Consider the following 20000-nt stretch of genomic DNA (forward strand, 5'->3'; position numbering starts at 1 on the left):
TCAGATAGACTTGTTTACACATGTGAGCCAAAATGGTATATGAGTAATTATATCGTTGTTCTGAGTTGTTGATCTTCAAAAGGAATTGGCATTACAACTGGCAGTTTTATGTTAATGTACTTCATTGTTTAATGATTTTACTGTACACATGATGCTATTGTTCTCACATTGATCTCTTTGTTTGATGTTTCCTGACTTGTAGAGGGGGGACCATAACTTTGTTTTCTGATTGAATTTGTATGTTGTGGATCCTGTTTTGATAATTCATACTAAAAAACAACAACAAAAAACAACAACAACAACAACAACAACAACAACACTAGAATACTTTATTGTCACCAATAAAAGGGAAATTCATTTGTGGTGTATGTTACATGAGCAATGTGCGAGGATCACTGTCCTTCAATGTGAATACATGAAAGACACGAGGAACGCTTAAATGCCAAGTTGATGTGAAACACACATAGAATAACCACAGCCATTCACATGCAAAAATCACATCAAGAGATTAGACATAACATATCATACTGTAATTAAACACACACACACACACACACACACACACACACACCCTCATCAGTACACACTCATACAGACTGACTAGCACAGTAACAGATATGCTCACACATGCTCACACGTGTACCTGTGACAATACATAAAAACAAAGAGCAAATTTTTTTTCAATGCAGCATTTTCCTCCCCAGCTGTCATGGCCATTTAATTAATGACTTACTCTTGTATTAGAAAAAGAAAACAAACAACAACAAAAATATTAATTTTTTTACATGAGTTAGATCAAAATAAGTCAGCCAAGTACAATCCCCACCAGTGATCATGTAAGTCTGAATGGCAGCGCACAAGGAAACTTGGGAGTCGCAGAGACAATGGTTGCTGAAGGGACAAGTGACATTCGAAGACTGAGGCGGGAGTGAGAAATCTGGTTTGATTCTTAGTCTTACGTTTGCCCTGACTGTCAGTGTTATCGTAGATCCTGTTCCAAGCTATCGGTGCACTGCATGTGCGCTTCTAGACTTTCAGTGAAGCACTTGAACTGCTCAAATGTGTAAGCGCTCACGCGGCCGAACACACGATCGCGATGGAATGCGACTAATTCTCATTCCTTTGAATCGCATGGATCAAAACCAAATAACGCGCTCGATCAAGCCTCTGTGTCCAACTGACTTACGTTATATTGTCCTTCGCTCCGAGTTCTTCCATACTGAAATAATACATTCGACTGACACGAGAAACGAAACAAGACAGAAAATGTCATTCGTGACATAGGCTACACTCGTACGACGCGGACATTCCTGCACAGCGGCAATACTCATCGGCCACCACGATTCCGGCTCACACAAAACACACACAAACACAGAGGAAAATGTAAATCCCGTTAAATACCTCCCTTACAGTGTCTTGAACTATCACCGTGCATACCATCACTGAGTGAAATGTGATGATGGTTTCAGTTTGCGTGTGATCGCTGATCTGAGCTCGATATCATCTTCTTCTTGTGACTTCTACGTGTTTTCATTTCTTTCCATTTTAGAGAATCGGAAGAATTTCATTCCCCCATCATTTTTTCAATTCTTCGATCATGTTAAGCGTTGTTGCTATCTATATACAAGACATCATTCGTCAGTCAGCGAACTCATCGCTCTGAAAGCATCGACAACGCTTACGATCGCGGACGCGCAAGTTTGTTTACACGTTGCGTGTTACCAGAATGGTGAATGATCCGACAATCCATTTTGCGTGACTGATGTCATTCGCTCGTTCCCTATTGACTACATTTTCTGTTCCAGAGAGGAACTGATGTTCATTTTCCCCCGGCCGTCTTTGTGAACAGACGGTAAAAGCAACTGACAATTGATACATGTAGACTTTAAAAGACGCAGGCACACACACACACACACACACACACACACACACACATAGACGCGCGGCACAGAGAAAATGAGACAGAAAGTGACACACACAGGCACAATCACACAACTGAATCTTAACTGGTCGAAGCCATTCACAAAGCTAAGTTCATCGCTAGATGTATTGACATCTTGCCTCAGGGTCAAGCATGACAACGCACTTTCACTTTTACTTTGCATTATCAGTTTACACTTGTTAATCGATCTAGAGCACGATATGATCTGGCTTGCAGGATCGTCAAATCAATAAAATTGCTGGAAGCAGAGACCTTACGGATGGGAGATAACTCAATAACAATCCTAGTTTCGAGACGTCATTACTCGTTCCCTCTATCCTGCACACAATGCAAAGACATAAGGCAATAGTAATCCCTTATCACGCGTCTCATATGTTCGGGGCATTTTTGTTCTTTTTCTTTAAGTTTGTATTCTTGGGAATCACCAGATATCATTAGTTTCATTTAAATTTGAATACATGAAAGTGAAACGTTAGGGATTCCTGATAAAGTCAACGGGGAGAATTTGGGGTTGATGTAATTTGTTACTTCCCTTTATTATTAATTTTATATTCACAATATGATAAATGTTTTGTTAAAAACACGGAAAAAAACATTTTTAATTAATGAAAAAATATAAAATTATTATTTTAAACAATACCATTACTAATCTTAGCTTAAAACGCAAGCCTGATGAAAAAAATATATGTTAGGATAAAATATAGAAAATTGAGTCACAACAATCATTTCTAATTGTTTGACAGTTATATATATGTGTAGGGAAAGAGTATTAAAATACTCTTGACACACATGCAAGCGAGTTCATCAATATCACACGATTCGACCCCATGTAAATAAACGTCATGCAACCTCACCACCCACCCTTTGGAAAGGGTGAGGACATAACACCCTCTCCAAAACCATCCTGCCAGAGACTGTAGAGGGAGAGCGCAAACGGGGACGGCAGAGAAAGAGCTGGTCCGACAACGTCAAGAAATGGACCAAAATGACGATGCCAGATCTCCTCACGACAGCTGCCAACAGAACGGCGTGGCGAACTATGACATCTTCCTCGTGTCCCCCCAACGCCGGACCCCAGCGGTCGAGGGAAGGAATGAATGAGTGAGTGAGTGAGAACCTCACCCGCCGCACACACATCACTACAAGGCAGTTTTCTCTTTACACCTTCAAGCCATAGACATCACTAGAATTGAGATATTAGTGCCTATGTTCGCGTCGCACCCGGTGCTGTTATTAACTGTCATAGATGCAGTCACCCCGCGGAACACGATCTCCGCCAAATTCACAGCGTCGTAACTGCCAGTTCACCTCCCTCAGCGAGAAGATGTCGGCCACGTTTACGATCGAACTCATCATTACTGTACGAGTTCACGAAGTCGTGATGACGTGAAACTCGTTAAATTTGCACTTTACAGTATTTAAAGACCCAGCACAACCATCTGCACTCAGTCTGCAGCCAAGAACTCCCTGACCCGGACACCACCAGCAGTGTGCAGTACCCTCACCACCCTTCACGGAAAAGACGGCCAAGAAGTTTACTTCCAGACATTAACGTGGAACACACTTGGAAAACTAAAGCCGACTGGAGGAGGAACATTGCCATTAAGCCACGAACAACATTGCAGATATCAGCAGCACCATTGACGTATAAAAACATAAAAGACGAATCGTGACAACATTCGAAGAGAAGATGAATCTCAAAATTCTGATATTTCTAAATGTGTTGCTTCTGATCACGTATACAACAGAGCTTCAGATTTACAGTAGAACTGCACAATATGCTGGTGTTCAAGCTATCATGTATGCAGTAGCATTATGTGCATTCTGTCAAGTACTTGCAACTAGAGAAATATCAAACCTTAAAGAAAATATCTTACTTATGTATTCCGTTTACTCTGTTCCAACTCATTATCTAGATGCTACCCTTCGTTTCGCTTCAGCACCATACACTGTGCTGATATGCTTTCACGGTGGGCAAACTATAGTCACAATAAACCAGTTCATGTTACACTTTCCATTGAGCAGATTTACCACAGTACACACTGCGGGATATACTGCAGTGTTAGCATTTATAACACTAAAATGTCACAAGGGCATAAAGTCTGACATGTTTCGTGATATTTCAGTCTTTACTGTGTTCGCAACAGTATTTGGACTTTTGATCTACATGTGTAAGCCCACTGATTTTCATCTGTCTGCTTTACAACTGTTCATGAATTTAGGAAGCCTGTTTTCAACATGGATCATAGCGAAGTACAGTTTGACAAGCAACACACAATGCATGTTCTTCCTCATGCGTGAAGTTCAACTGACGACCATGCTCTCAAATATCGTGTCTCTGATTGTACATGGAAATGCTCTCAAAGATGGGTAGCAAAATGGAACAGACTGTCCATCCTATTTCTATAGAAAAGCACAAGCAATCCTGAAGAGCCAGTTCAGAGAGCAATGGAGAAACAAACACCAAGCTGGATCGGAGGAGGATGCTCTCTGGACTTTAAACAGAGCACAGCAAGTGGTCCTCTTCCAACTGAAAACTGGACACTGTAGGCTCCTTCCACACCTCTACAGACTGAGACTGTCCCCTACTGATAAATGCCCATGTAGCATGGGTTCGCAGACATCAGAGCACTTGCTACAGTTCTGCCCAAGTTTGGGAGCACTGAGGAGGGGAACCTGACCCTGTGCGGTGGAACTCCAAGAGAAGCTCTGGGGACCACCTGCAGCACTGCAGAGGACAGCGGACTTCACTCTGCAGACCGGACTGACCATCTGACAGCATGACCCAGGGAACACACCTCCCTGTACATGGTGCACACCTGTGCATTTCATTCAACGTCTACTCACACAATATGACTGCTTGTAAATACAATTTTGAAAATGAATTGATTTCAGTCTGTTGTGTTTCATTTGTGTGTGTGCATGTGTGTGTGTGTGGCCACGTAACTGGGAGTGGTACTGGCGTCGTCAGTGACCTCACCATCACAGGCCGTATTCATCAGGGCCAACGGGCAGACAGTATTCGTGATGCTCTGCCACGAACCTATAAATAGACCTGTATACGACCGTGTGCTCTGCCGGCGACCCGCACCTCCCGCCAAGTGAGCCTCGCCACCAGCGCTGAGAGCAACTGCAATCCCAACCGGAGCCGCCAAGGCCGCTCCCACAAGGTCGCTTGGTTACGTCGCGCCCCAGGCAGGCTCGAACGAGGTCGAGACCCTCTTGCTCAGGGAGGTGTACAGTACCGGCCGAGACCCTCTCGCTCAGCGAGGTGTACAGTACCGGCCGAGACCCTCTTGCTCAGGGAGGTGTACAGTACCGGCCGAGACCCTCTTGCTCAGGGAGGTGTACAGTACGGGTCGAGACCCTCTTGCTCAGGGAGGTGTACAGTACGGGTCGAGACCCTCTCGCTCAGGGAGGTGTACAGTACGGGTCGAGACCCTCTCGCTCAGGGAGGTGTACAGACAGTACCGGCCAAGATTCTCTCGCTCAGGGCATAGACACTAATATCTCAGTGTCTGTGCTCAGGGAGATGTACAGTACTGACGCCGTTTAATGACGTGACTACCTCCCTCAGCGAGAGGGTCTCGGCCACGTTAACGGCATTAAGCCGGCGTTGTCCTCCCTGACCCGGGCAAGACTACTGATCTAAGAATAGAGGGGCGGCACCAGCTGGCCGTCAGTCGGCGAGGAAGGCAGTCAGTGCTGCTCAGAGCATTTACGTCAGTGGTGTTCCTACAGCGTCGTGTGATTAATGTTAGTTGCCCGTTCGCCCCGTGTCCGACTTAAAGCCAAAAACCAATGTACAATTCACGATGCACGATTCAATTTTCAAAATTAATGGATGAATGAAAAAAGTAATGTACGGTAATGTAATGTTCTAGGCCAGACATGCAAGCTGCCGCCAGGCGATGAAGATAGTTGGCGCCGCCCAGGAGACAGAGACCAACGCCGGCAGTATCTGCAGTCCCCAGCCCACACCCCACTCCTACAGCGTCGTGTGGCAAGTTGCCCTTCAGTTGATCCAGGCCTGCTTGTTGGAGAGTGGAGACCCGTACACCCGTCTACCACCGACGCCGGCCCCAATTCAGCTCAGTGACACAACCACACAGTCTCCTCAGATTGAAGGTTGCCTCGTTCCACAAGCGAACATGCAAAAGCTGTATTCTCTGTCTGTCTGTCTGTCTCTCTGTCTGACTTTGACTTCAGTAGGCTTTTTGTTGTATTTATCTGTTCAATATCTCTCTCTGTCGCTCTCTCTGTCTGTCTGTCTCTGTCTCTGTTCGGGTCTGTTCTGATTTGGGCTGCAGTAGGCTTATTGTTGTATTAAATCTCAGTTAATTTCTTTAGAGATAGTAAAATATTCATGTATTTTTCACCGCCTGTGTTGGTCTGTCTCTCTGTCTCTGCCCCCACCCCTACTGACCCCAACCCCTCTCTGTCTCATCCCATCCCCTCATTCTGGTCGCATATCCGTGTGTACATCACAACACTTGCGTGTACGCACGTCAGTGACACATGCACCCCAAAACTGCCACCCTTCCTACGACTCCCCCAGCACACAGACACATAAAAAATTATGATGTGTACATGCACGTGCTTCTATATAGTGTCGTTGTCTGTCTCTCTGTCTCTGTCTGTCTGTCTGTCTCTGTCTCTCTCATTACTGAGGATTTTCAGAAGTATGGATGTATGGCCGAGGAGTGGGAGATGAAAATTTATTCTAAAACTTATTCAGACAGAGAATGGTCGACTGCTATCAACAAGATTGGAATCGGCAGAAAATTGGAATATAATAGTCATCGATTTAATGAATACCGCAAATTTAAATCCTCATAAGAGCCAGAAAAATACCTTCGATATCAGTATTTCAATAGCCAAAAACTTTGATTTAGAGTGGCTCTGGTCAAGTTTCGTCTAGGTGTTAACGATCTTGAAGTAAATAAAAGATATAGCGATATATCAACACCAAAAAACCGTCTCTTTTGTGATGACCTGGAAACTGATGTCCATTTTCTTACTGAATGCACCCCCCCCCCCCTTTTTTTTTTTTTTTTTAGCTTTGCTAAAGTTCGAGAAAAGTATATATTTCGTCGTCATCGTCGTCCGTCGGTCGTCAAACATCATGCCGCGGAAAATATGAACATTCCGTCAATTCCCTTTTTGTCAGTTACCAAATGAAGACACGGATGTATTATAAGAAATGTGGCCATGTTTTTTTTTTACTATGTTTTCCATTCCAGAGACGAACTAGTGTTCATTTTCACCCCGTCTTTGCCACGTGAACAGACGTAAAAGTAACAACACATGTAGGTCTTCTCAGACGCAGACGCCCGCGTGCATGTACACACTCAGTCACACACACACACACACAACACACACACACACACACACACACACTGACACACACACACACACACATACACACACTGACACACACACACACACACACACACACACACACACACACACACACACACACACACACACACACAAACACACACATACACACACCATTTTTCACCCTCTGCCCAATACCGTTCCCTCCACCACGCCCCGCCCTCCACCCTCCCGCACACCCGCACCCCCCCACCCCCCCACCCCCACCCCCTCCCCCCTCCCCCCTCCTTTTTTTTTCCTTTTTTTCCGTCTAATATCACTTAAAGTGGAAGACGTTAAACTGAAGACTACACAAACACACACACACACACACACACACACACACACACACACACACACACACACACACACACTCACACACACACACACAAACACACACACACACACACACACACACACACACACACACACACAGAAACGGGCAGCACAGAGAGAAAGAGATAGGAAGTGAGACACACAGGCACAATCACTCAACTGAATCGGACTGGTTGAAGCCATTCGCAAAGCTAAGTCTATCGATGTATTGACGTCTTCAGTGTCTCAGGGTCAAGCGTTTTCCATTCCAGAGACGAACTAGTGTTCATTTTCACCCCGTCTTTGCCACGTGAACAGACATAAAAGTAACAACACATGTAGGTCTTCTCAGACGCAGACGCCTGCAAGCATGTACACACTCAGTCACACACACACACACACACACACACACACACACACACACACACACACACACACACACACACACACACACACACAGAGAGAGAGAAACGGGCAGCACAGAGAGAAAGAGACGGGAAGTGAGACACACAGGCACAATCACTCAACTGAATCGGACTGATTGAAGCCATTCACAAAGCTAAGTCTATCGATGTATTGACGTCTTCAGTGTCTCAGGGTCAAGCATAACAACATACTTTGTCTTTTCCTTTGATTTTCCATTTTGCAATTGTTAATCGATCTGGAGCACGAGACAATCCGGCTTGCAGGATCAGTCATCAAATCAACAAAATTACTGGCAGCAGAGACCTTACGAATGGGAGATAACTCACTAACTATCCCAGTTTCGTGACGTCATCACTCGTTCCCTCTATCTGGGACACAATGCAAAGACATATGGCAATAGCAATCCCTCATCACGCCGTGTCTTATGTTCGGGTCATTTTTTTTCCCTTTTTCTTTAAGTTTGTATTCTTGGGAATCGCCAGGTATCATTGGTATAATCTTATTCTGAATTTGAATACATGAAAGTGAAACGTTGGGAATTCCCGATAAAGTCGACGGGGAGAATTTGCGGTTGATGTAATTTGTTACTTCCCTTGACTACTATTTTTATATTATCCCAATATAAAGATTTGTTGATAAAAACACAGAGAAGATATTTTTGTTTAATGAAGAAATATACAATTATTGTTTTCAATAATATCAATATTGATCTTAGCTGAAAACGAAAGTCCTATGAAAAAAATATATGTTAGGATTGAATATAGAAAATTGAACCACAACAATCATTTCTAATTGTTTGACAGTCATATATTACGTAACGGAAGAGTTCTAAAAATAGCCTTGACGCACTCCGCATTGAACCCCGGTGCAGATCCGAACTTTTAATAATGCGGACATGATTATAGTCAGCATGCTGGATGTCATTGACGCACTCAGCATTGGTTATGACTTACTCTTTGCCCGTGTGACACAGTCTTGGCCGAAGTCGCAGCAATAAGCTGGCATCACTCTGTTCACCTCTGTCAACGAGAGGGTGTCATCCCTGTTCACAGCCCACATCGATTACCCGATCTTATATGATTTCACGAGTTTGAACGTGACGAGGTCATGTTTAGTCATGATCCAGTGGGTTTGATTTGACACGTCTCCATTGTACTCGATGACCCTGAGACACTGAAGACGTCAATACATTCTCCGACGTGCTCTCGGCCAAATTTACAGCAATGAATTGGCGTCCTGTTCACCTCCCTCAGCAAAAGGGTGTCGGTTATGTTCTCGCATAGACACTAGAATTCCCTAAACGGGCGTCTTGTGACGTAACCCTACACTGTGTGTGTTTCGAAGCGTTCTGTCCAATGCTCTTCGGATGCGCGGAGGAGGTTGACCGTCTATGAGATATTAGTGTCTATGGTTCATGGCTGACTTCATCGATGCTGTTCGAGTTCACGTGATTCGTGACGAGGTGGGTTAAATTTGCACATGTCCCCATTGCACTTCACAGTATTTAAAGGACCAGCATGACCATCCTCACTCAGTCTGCAGCCAGCACTTCCCAACCCAGGCACCACCAGGACACAGTGTGAACTACCCTCACCATCCTTCACGGAAAAGACGGCCAAGAACAACTCTACCTTACAGTCATTAACGTGGAACACACTTGGAAAACTAAAGCTGAGGAGCGGGAACATTGCCAATCACCGACGAACAACATTGCGGATATCAACGTCGACGTTGCCGAGGAGAGTTGATCACATCACGTACAGCTGACGAGGAACACGGGAGCTACAGACTACAGACACGTACAAGGGTGAAGCAGCAGCAACTTTGACATATCAACGTACAAGAACATTGAAGACGAATAGTGACAGCATGAGAAGATGATAGCACACTTCTGATTCTGCTAAATGTGTTGCTTCTGATCACGTATACAACAGAGCTTCAGATTTACAGTAGAGCTGCAGAATACCCGGGTTTTCAAGCTATCATGTATGCAGTTGCATTATGTGCATTCTGTCAAGCACTTGCAACCAGAGAAATATCAAACCTAAAAGAAAATATCTTGCTTATGTATTCCGTTTACTCTGTTCCATCTCGTTATCTAGATGCTACCCTTCGTTTCGCTTCAGCACCATACACTGTGCTGATATGCTTTCACGGTGGGCAAGCCATAGTCACAATAAACCAGTTCATGTTACACTTTCCATTGAGCATATTAACCGCTGTACACACTGTGGGATTTACTGCGGTGTTAGCATTTATAACACTAAAATGTCGCAAGGACATAAAGTCCAACATGTTTCGTGATATTTCAGTCTTCACTGTGTTCGCAACAGCAGTTGGACTTCTGATCTACATGTGTAGGCCCACTGATTTTCATCTGTCTGCTTTACAACTGTTCATGAATTTAGGAAGCCTGTTTTCAGCATGGATCATAGCGAAGTACAGTTTGACAAGCAACACACAATGCATGTTCTTCCTCATGCGTGAAGTTCAACTGACGACCATGCTCTCAAATATCGTGTCTCTGATTGTACATGGAAATGCTATCAAAGGTGGGTAGCAAAACGGAACAGACTGTCCATCCTATCTCATATAGAAAAGCACGAGCAATCCTGAAGAGCCAGTTCAGAGAGCAATGGAGAAACAAACACCAAGCTGGATCGGAGGAGGATGCTCTCTGGACTTTAAACAGAGCACAGCAAGTGGTCCTCTTCCGACTGAAAACTGGAACTGACACTGTAGGCTCCTTCCACACCTCTACAGACTGAGACTGTCCCCTACTGATAAATGCCCGTGCAGCATGGATTCGCAGACATCAGAGCACTTGCTACAGTTCTGCCCAACTTTTGGAGCACTGTGGAGGGGAACCTGACTCTGTGCGGTTGAACTCCAAGAGAAGCTCTGGGGACCACCTGCAGCACTGTGGAGGGCAGCAGACTTCGCTGTGCAGACCTGGACTGACCATCTGACAGCATGACCCAGGGAACGCAGAAGAAGAAGTACAGGGAAATGACAACTGACCACTACATGGTGCACACCTGTGCATTTCATTCAACGTCTACTTACACAATATGACTGGTTGTAAATACAGTTTTGAAAATGAATTGATTTCAGTCTGTTGTGTTTCATTTGTGTGTGTGTGTGCATGTGTGTGTGGCCACGTAACTGGGAGTGGTTCTTGCCGTCCGCCGTCGTCAGTGACCTCGCCATCACAGGCCGTGTTCATCAGGGCCAACGGGCAGACAGTATTCATGATGCTCTGCCACGAACCTATAAATAGACCTGTATACGTCCGTGTGCTCTGCCGGCGACCCGCACATCCCACCAAGTCAGCCTCGCCACCAGCGCCGCGAGCAACTGCAGTCCCAACCGGAACCGCCACGGCCGCTCCCACATGGTCGCTTGGTTACGTCGCGCCCCAGGCAGGCTCCAAGGAGGTCGACACCCTCTCGCTCAGGGACGTGTGGTGGTGGTGGTGTGTCCATCGAGATCAATGATGACCATCGTTGTCATCCAGCTGGGGGATGGGGGGAGGGTGGTGGTGGGGTGGGGGGGAGGATGCTCATGAATCTATCTGTGAATGCGCAGATGGCTGAATAGTCCAATCTGCGCACGAAAAGTTCGCTGACAGATGGGGCAGACAAAGACAGGCATATCATTGTCAGGGAGCTTGTTTGCCCGTGACTTTCTGGCCTGCCTCTTCTGAACAGCTGCAGCAGTCCTGTTGGCCTCGCACAACTTGGTGCCTTTGTGCACAGCAGCGCGCCATTTGTCACGGTCCACTGCAGATTCCTCCCAGGAGTCAGGGTTGATATCAAACGCTTTCAGAGAGACTTTCAGAGTATCTCTGAAGCACTTCTTCTGACCTCTGTGTGATCTCTTCCCTTGTTGCAGCTCGCCATAGAAGAGCCTTTTGGGCAGCCGATGGTCTGGCATGCGCGCCACGTGTCCAGCCCAGCGAAGCTGGGACTGCATCAGGATGGTGAAGATGCTGGGAAGGGTGGCTTTTGCGAGCACCTCTGTGTCTGGGGTCTTGTCTTGCCACTTGATGTTCAGTAGCTTCCTGAGGCATGTTGTGTGGAAGTGGTTAAGCTTCTTGGCATGTCGTTGGTACACTGTCCAAGTTTCGCAGGCGTACAGTAGTGTGGGGAGAACTACTGCTCTGTAGACCTCTAGCTTGGTCTCAAGACTAATGCCTCTTCTGTTCCAGACATTTGCATTGAGTCTACCAAAAGTTGCGCTTGCTCTTGCAGTCCTGACGTTCACTTCATCGTCGATGGTTGCATTTCGTGACAGTGTGCTGCCAAGGTATGTGAACCGCTCCACCGCACTGAGTCTCTGACCGTTGACTGTGATGTTGGGCTCAACGTAGGGTTTCCCTGGGGCTGGCTGATGGAGAACTTCAGTTTTCCTCGTGCTGATGGTAAGGCCGAGGTTCCTGCTGGCAGTGGCAAACTTGTCGACGCTGAGTTGCATGTCAGCTTCAGATCCAACGTTGAGGGCACAATCATCAGCAAACAAAAAGTCTCTGATGATGTCTGTCATGACCTTCGTTTTTGCTTGAAGCCTTCTGAGGTTAAACAGCTTGCCATCTGTTCGGTACTTTAGGCCGATTCCAACATCGCCATTTCTGAAGGCATCAGTAAGCATTGCAGAGAACATGAGGCTGAACAGCGTTGGAGCCAGGACGCAGCCTTGCTTGACACCATTTGTGACAGCAAAAGGAGCATATGTTTCGCCTTTGTCCTGGACTCGAGCCTGCATGCCTTCATGGAATTGGCTGACCAAGGAAATAAATTTCCGAGGGCATCCGTACTTGGCCATGATCTTCCACAGTCCCTCTCTACTCACGGTGTCGAAGGCCTTAGTGAGGTCGACATAGGTGGAGAACAGATCAGCATTTTGCTCCTGACATTTCTCTTGCAGCTGCCTTGCAGCAAACACCATGTCGGTGGTTCCGCGCTCTTTCCGGAATCCACATTGGCTCTCAGGCAAATGACCTTGGTCAAGGTGTGCTGTGAGGCGGTTCAGTAGGATCCTGGCAAGTATCTTGCCTGCGATGGAGAGCAAGGAAATGCCCCGAAAGGTGGATGTACAGGGAGGTGTACAGTACCGGCCGAGACCCTCTCACTCAGGGAGGTGTACAGTACCGGCCGATACCCTCTTGCTCAGGGAGGTGTACAGTACCGGCCGATACCCTCTTGCTCAGGGAGGTGTACAGTACAAGTCGAGACCCTCTTGCTCAGGGAGGTGTACAGTACAAGTCGAGACCCTCTTGCTCAGGGAGGTGTACAGACGGTACCGGCCGAGACTCTCTCGCTCAGGGCATAGACACAAATATCTCAGTGTCTATGCTCAGGGAGATGTACAGTATTGACGCCGTTTAATGACGTGACTACCTCCCTCACCGAGAGGGTCTCGGTCACGTTAACGGCAATAAGCTGGAGTCCTTCCTGAGCCGGGCGAAACTACTGATCTAAGAACAGAGGGAGGGCACCAGCTGGCCGTCAGTCGGCGAGGAAGGCAGTCAGTGCTGCTCAGAGCATTTACGTCAGTGGTGTTCCTACAGCGTCGTGTGATTAATGTTAGTTGCCCTACCAGGCTTGGGTTGTTTTTGAGACTCGTAGACCATGGCCTTCTCACGAAGGCCACGCGCAGACCCGTTCACCACCGACGCCGAATCGATGGCGAGGTATTAAAAATAACTCTTCCCCACGGCAGCGGTAATTCCCGGTACAATTCTTTTCCGTGATTGGTTGATATTTTCGGTCCACGAACTAAAAATATTTATGTTCGTAGTCTTGCATCATATAATATCACATCATATCATATCATATCAACATCAAGGCACGCAGGCCGGACAAGGCCTTTTGCCCGCTTGAAGTGGGGAAGAAAAAGAGAGTCCCCACATATGTCTGGTGCATTTTTCAACATCGGCTTTGAGCTGGATATTACATCCTACGACAATTCAGTGTTTTCTCGACTTTTTCACGATTCAGAATCCGTTCTTTGACTGATTTAGGAACGTTCCGTGACTTGACTGCAAACAGTGGGACTCAGTGTGTAGGGATTATCATACCTGGACAATCACTGTGCAAACTGAGCGAAACAACACAGGTCACAAAAACAGACCGCGCTGTTTCGCCACACAAGTGTTCGCGAGGCCTGGCAAAAATCTGAGCGGCAGACGTTCGCGGAAAGGCCTCTCCAAGTTTGAAGAGACACTTGTCCAACAGTCAGAGGCGAAACGGTAAAGAAGGAAGGCCCAAAGTCAGACCAGCATCTGACTTCGTCTGCCGCGCAAAGTGTGGGACAGACTGCCATTCCCGAACAGGCCTGTCAAGCCACAACCGACACTGCTCCAGAAACATGATTACCCAGAGCACAACACCGAGGGGAGTTTAACGACCTACTAGCGTCTACACCCATCATACGGTCACGTTGTTTTCGGTTGGGGTTGTTCTGTTGTCTTCCGCTGCTGTTTAGCAGCTCCTGGAGTTGGCGTCGACTGTGGCCACTAGTTGTACAGCTGGTTGAAGTGGGGTTGTTCTATTGTTGCCTTTGCCGCAGCTGTCGTTGAATTGTGAGATGACTCAGGGTCAGCTACGCCATCCGCCGTCCACTGTCGGCCCAGTATAACTGCTCCCCAAGCCGTCGTCAGGACTGCCGGACAGCCAGTCTTCATCTACCGGAGACCCGCACGGGCCTCCCGCCGGTTAGACTCCCGAGTCGTCACCAGCACTGAAGACAACAGCAGCGGTTCGGAACCACCACCGCTGCGGTTCCCACAAGGTTGTTTGGCCAAGCTGCCCCCTCCCCCCCCCCCTCCTCCCCATCTCTCCCCCAAGACGAGCATCTCAGTGGGAGAAATGGTGACCACCGAGAACCCGTTCGCCCCGACAGAGACCGACTTAAAGCCAAAAACCAATGTATAATTTACGACGTACAATTCAATTTCCCAAATTAATGGATGAATGAAACATATAATGTAATGTAATGTTCCAGGCGAGATGCGCAAGCTGCCGGCAGGCGATGAAGATAGTTGGCGCCGCCCAGGAGGCAGAGACGAACGGCGGCAGTATCTGCAGTCCCCAGCCCCCACCCCACTCCTACAGCGTCGTGTCGCAAGTTGCCCTTCAGTTGATCCAGGCCTGCTTGTTGGAGAGTGGAGACCCGCACACCCGTCCACCACCGACGCCGGCCCCTATTCAGCTCAGTGACACAACCACATAGTCTGCCCAGAACATACCGAAGCTGTTCCTTGTCTCTCTCTGTCGCTGTCTCAGTCTCCCCCCCCCCCCCCCCCCCCCCCCTCTCTCTCTCTCTCTCTCTCTCTCTCTCTCAAAATAAAGAATCTTGTCTTGTCGTGTCTTGTCTCTCTCTGTGTCGCTGTCTGTCTCAGTTTCAGTTTCAGTTTCAGTAGCTCAAGGAGGCGTCACTGCGTTCGGACAAATCCATATACGCTACACCACATCTGCCAAGCAGATGCCTGACCAGCAGCGTAACCCAACGCGCTTAGTGAGGCCTTGAGAAAAAAAAGAAAGAAAAAAGGGTGAATAAATAAAAGATAAATACATTTTTTTTTTAAACTACTACCACTACTAATAATATGTATAAGGCGCAAAAACTTGATGAAGTCAGCTATAAGCGTACATAAATAAATAAATAATAATTATAATATAAAAAAGTAGTAGTAGTAGTAGTAATAAGTAATAAAGAAATAAAAAGACAACAATGATGATAAATAAGCAAATAAATGTAAAACATGGAGACACACATTCACACATGCACCCACATATGCATAATAGATATGCACCAAACATGCAGTTTCACAGATATAAAAGCACAGTCAACTGAATACACATAAACGTACATGAGCCCCAACACACACACACACACACATTACCCTGCACCTCCTCTACCCCCCGTCCTCCACACACTCATTTCTAGGCTACGTATCGCAGCTTCCACGGCACACACACCCACATCCTCCCACCCACTCACACACACACACACACCACACACACACACACACAGATGACCACTTACTTGTACAAGCACACACACATACGCCCATATCCCCCACCCCCAACCCCCCACACACATATATAAAGATATATACACACCCGCACGTTCCAATTATTTCGTTGCTCCCACAGTGTAGGCATGCATACACATACATACCTCATTCTCTACCCCCCCCCCTCCTCCCCGCACCCTATCCCTCCCCACCCCCCCCACACACACACATACGCACGTGCACAGAACTCTCCTGACACTTGTTTACACTTACACCCTCGCGCATGCACAAACGTACTCAAACACACAGACCCACACATACACACACGCACAGAGGCTGCCACTGATTGGCCGCAGGAGGGATGGGAAAAGACCTCTGATGCCAAGAACTTGGCGTCTAGTGTGTTGCTCAGTCTATTGTATTTGGAAAAGCCCACAGAGACTCTGTTCTTTTTGAAGAAATTTGCGCAATGTTGGTTTGGAAATGATGCCGATATTTGTTTGACTTGCAAAGCATCGTGCTCTACCTTTCATGCTAGACTTACGGCCGCTCCCTCTCTCTGCTTTTTTTTTTTTTTTTTAGGCGATCGATGGTGCGATGGCCTTGTACCTGTTCTTTTTTATATTCTTTGACTTTTCTGAGGATTTCCGATTTTCCTAGATGTAGGCCGCTCGTTGTTGTTGCGTTACCAGCAAGTCTGTCAGCTCGCTCATTTCCCTTAACACCTGCATGTCCCGGGCAGTATGACCATGTGAGTTTTTTAATCTGAAAGTCGCGCATTGCCTTATGCCACTCTGGGCTTCCCATTCCATTTTCAATTTTCTGTATGAGGTTCATTGAGTCGGTTAGAATCATGGCATGTTGGTTTCCGGGCATATGGATGGACGATAGCCACTGGAGGGCATGTGTCACAGCTTCAACTTCCATCGTTAGGCTGGAGGTTGTGACTTTGTAGGCAGCATTCTTTTCCTTAACTGTTTTTTCCATTTTGTTTCGCAGTGAATCCCCAACCGGATTGGTCTTTGGTGACTGAGCCATCTGTGTATATGATGATGTCCTCTTCTTTACTGTTTTCTTCTATGAGTAGCTTCACTTCCGCATCAGTTTTGCCCTCTGGCCATTCCCGACAATGTCTTCCTAGAGTGGGTGAAATGGCTGTGTTGAATAGATTGTTGAGGTTTTCGGGGTTTTTCTCCCATTCTTTTGTTTCTTTCAGGTCTTGTAGTCGGCATACTAGCTGGATTGTGTCTTCTGCTTGCCCCATCAATGATCTTCCTCGTCTTAGACGGCTGCCTTTTGGTTTTTTGACTGCGTCATGCAGTGGGTTTTGAGGGTTTTCTAATGCTGTCTGTCTGTCTGTCTCTGTTAGTGTAGTGTGACATGGACTACAGTAGGCTTATTGTTGTATTGAATCTCTGTTAATTTGTCCAGTAGAGATAGTACAGTATTCTTTTATTTCTCACCGTGTCGGTCTCTGTCTCTGCCCCCACCCCCACCCCCCACCCCCCACCCCCACCCATCTCTGTCTCATCCCATCCCCTGTCTCTGGTCGCATATGCGTGTGTGAGTGTAATTATACACTCTGGTGTGCACACGTAACACACGCACTCCGCGAACACTGTCACCCTTCCTAGACTCCCCCTTCACCAAGACACATGATACATACATGCACGTCGTGCCTCCTTGTCTGTAGTGTCGTACGTTGTCTGTCTGTCTGTCTGTCTGTCTGTCTCTCTCCGACCCCATCCCCCGAACTTGAACCCCGACCCCTGACCGCACCCACACCCTGCCACCCAACCCCCACACCACCATCCCCTTCCCATGTGTTTGCCTGACATTGATGTACAATCAACTTAACTCTCTCTCTCTCTCTCTCTTGTTTTGTTCTCTTTTATTGTAAACTGATGCTAGTGGTTGTGGTAGAAGTAACCGTATTAGCTGTTGGATTTGACAAACAGTAGCAACAGACTCAACTTTTGTCATCTGGTTGTTAGCCTTTTATACTTTCGAAATGAAGATTCTCTAAAGGATTTCTCAGGCAAGGAATTGGCGAGATTCATTGCAAAAGCATATATATATTATGCTGCCGCGCGCGCGCGCGTGTGTGGGTGTGAGTGTGTGTGTATTTGTATTTGTATTTCTTTTTATCACGACAGATTTCTCCGTGTGAAATTCGGGCTGCTCTCCCCAGGGAGAGCGCGTCGCTACACTACAGCGCCACCCTTTTTTTTTTTTTTTTTTTCCCTGCGTGCAGTTTTTATGTTTTCCATATCGAAGTGGATTTTTCTACAGAATTTTGCCAGGAACAACCGTTTTGTTACCGTTGGTTCTTTTACGTGCGCTAAGTGCATGCTGCATACGGGACCTCGGTTTATGGTCTCATCCGAATGACTAGCGTCCAGACCACCACTCGGGGAGAAAGTATCGGCTGCTGAACCGTACAGCGCACTCAGATTCTCTCGCTTCTTAGGCGGACGCGTTACCTCTAGGTCATCACTCCACCCGTCTACACTTCTGACCCTGAACTGATTTTTTAAAGCATGATTTCATTAAACTTAAATAGGAGACTCAGGGACTTGATTCTTTTCAAGCGGCATGAGCGCCTGATTTCATCAGGAAACATATAATAATAAGCCTCTGAAATCCCACGCAGTTTCCCTCCCCACCCCCACCCACTACCCCACGCCCCGCCGCCTAACCCTCGCCCCTTTTATCATATGTTAAAACTTTGATATGTACTTGTTTTACTGATGAATACTTGCAGAGCTAGTCCTCCAGTACACAACGTGTGACAAGGATTTGACAGACAACAGATCTTGGGAAGACCACACGGCGGCCGCTCTTCAACTAAAGGGTTGTAACAGCTGTCAGTATCCTGAGGTGGTGTCGATACAGAGTTGCGTCCCATGGCACGCTCTGCCACAATGCAGCTTTTCTGTACTTTTTATTGACTCACTTGTGTAAACAAAGTGAGTCTATGTTTTAACCCGCTGTTCGGTTGTGTGTGTGTGTGTGTGTGTGTGTGTGTGTGTGTGTGTGTGTGTGTGTGTGTGTGTGTGTGTGTGTGTGTGTGTGTGTGTGTGCGCGCGCGCGCGCGTGTGTGTGTGTGTGTGTGTGTGTGTGTGTCCGTGGTAAACTTTAACATTGCCATTTTCTCTGCAAATACTTTGTCAGTTGACACCAAATTTGGCATAAAAATAGGAAAAATTCAGTTCTTTCCAGTCATCTTTTTTAAAACAATATTGCACCTCTAAGATGGGCACAAAAAATTTTAAAAAAGAATCCAAATTATATGCAAAATGAATTTACTGTTATATATTTTCTTTTTTTTCTTTCTTTTTTTTAAATTCCAAAGCTTTATAATAACCAACACAGAACACATTTTAACGATTAGATTTTTTTAAGTGTACCATAAGTGAGTCTTGAAGGCCTTGCCTCTCTTGTTTGTTGTTGCTTTTCTCGTCAGCAATGCACTGTACCAACAAAACATCCCCCCCCCTCCCACACACACACACCTCATGCCCCATTAGTAACGTTACCATGAAAACGAAATACAGAAGAGAAAAAAAAATGTTCAAGAATTTTATTCAGTCTTAATTCATAGTGAGTGTGTTTTTGTTGTTGCTATTTTTATCATTATTACTATTACAAACAGTAGTATAGTAGCCTTGTAGTAGTAACACTAACAACAGCTGTAGTAGTAATTTTTAGCCGGCAGAAGCAGAAGGAACACTAGTAGGTTCACCCAGCTACCTCATTGCTAGGCTTCAGAAAGTCCATGATAACCATGCTGCTCGTCTTGTCTTTCGTCCATCTAGATTTGATCACGTCTCTCCTCTCCTTCAGGCTTTACACTGCCTCCTAGTACAAGAAAGAATTATTTACAAAGCTGCCTCTCTTTATTTCAAGTCCACTGAG

The sequence above is a fragment of the Babylonia areolata genome, chromosome 31, assembly GCF_041734735.1.
Source record: "Babylonia areolata isolate BAREFJ2019XMU chromosome 31, ASM4173473v1, whole genome shotgun sequence".
NCBI lineage: Eukaryota > Metazoa > Mollusca > Gastropoda > Neogastropoda > Buccinidae > Babylonia > Babylonia areolata.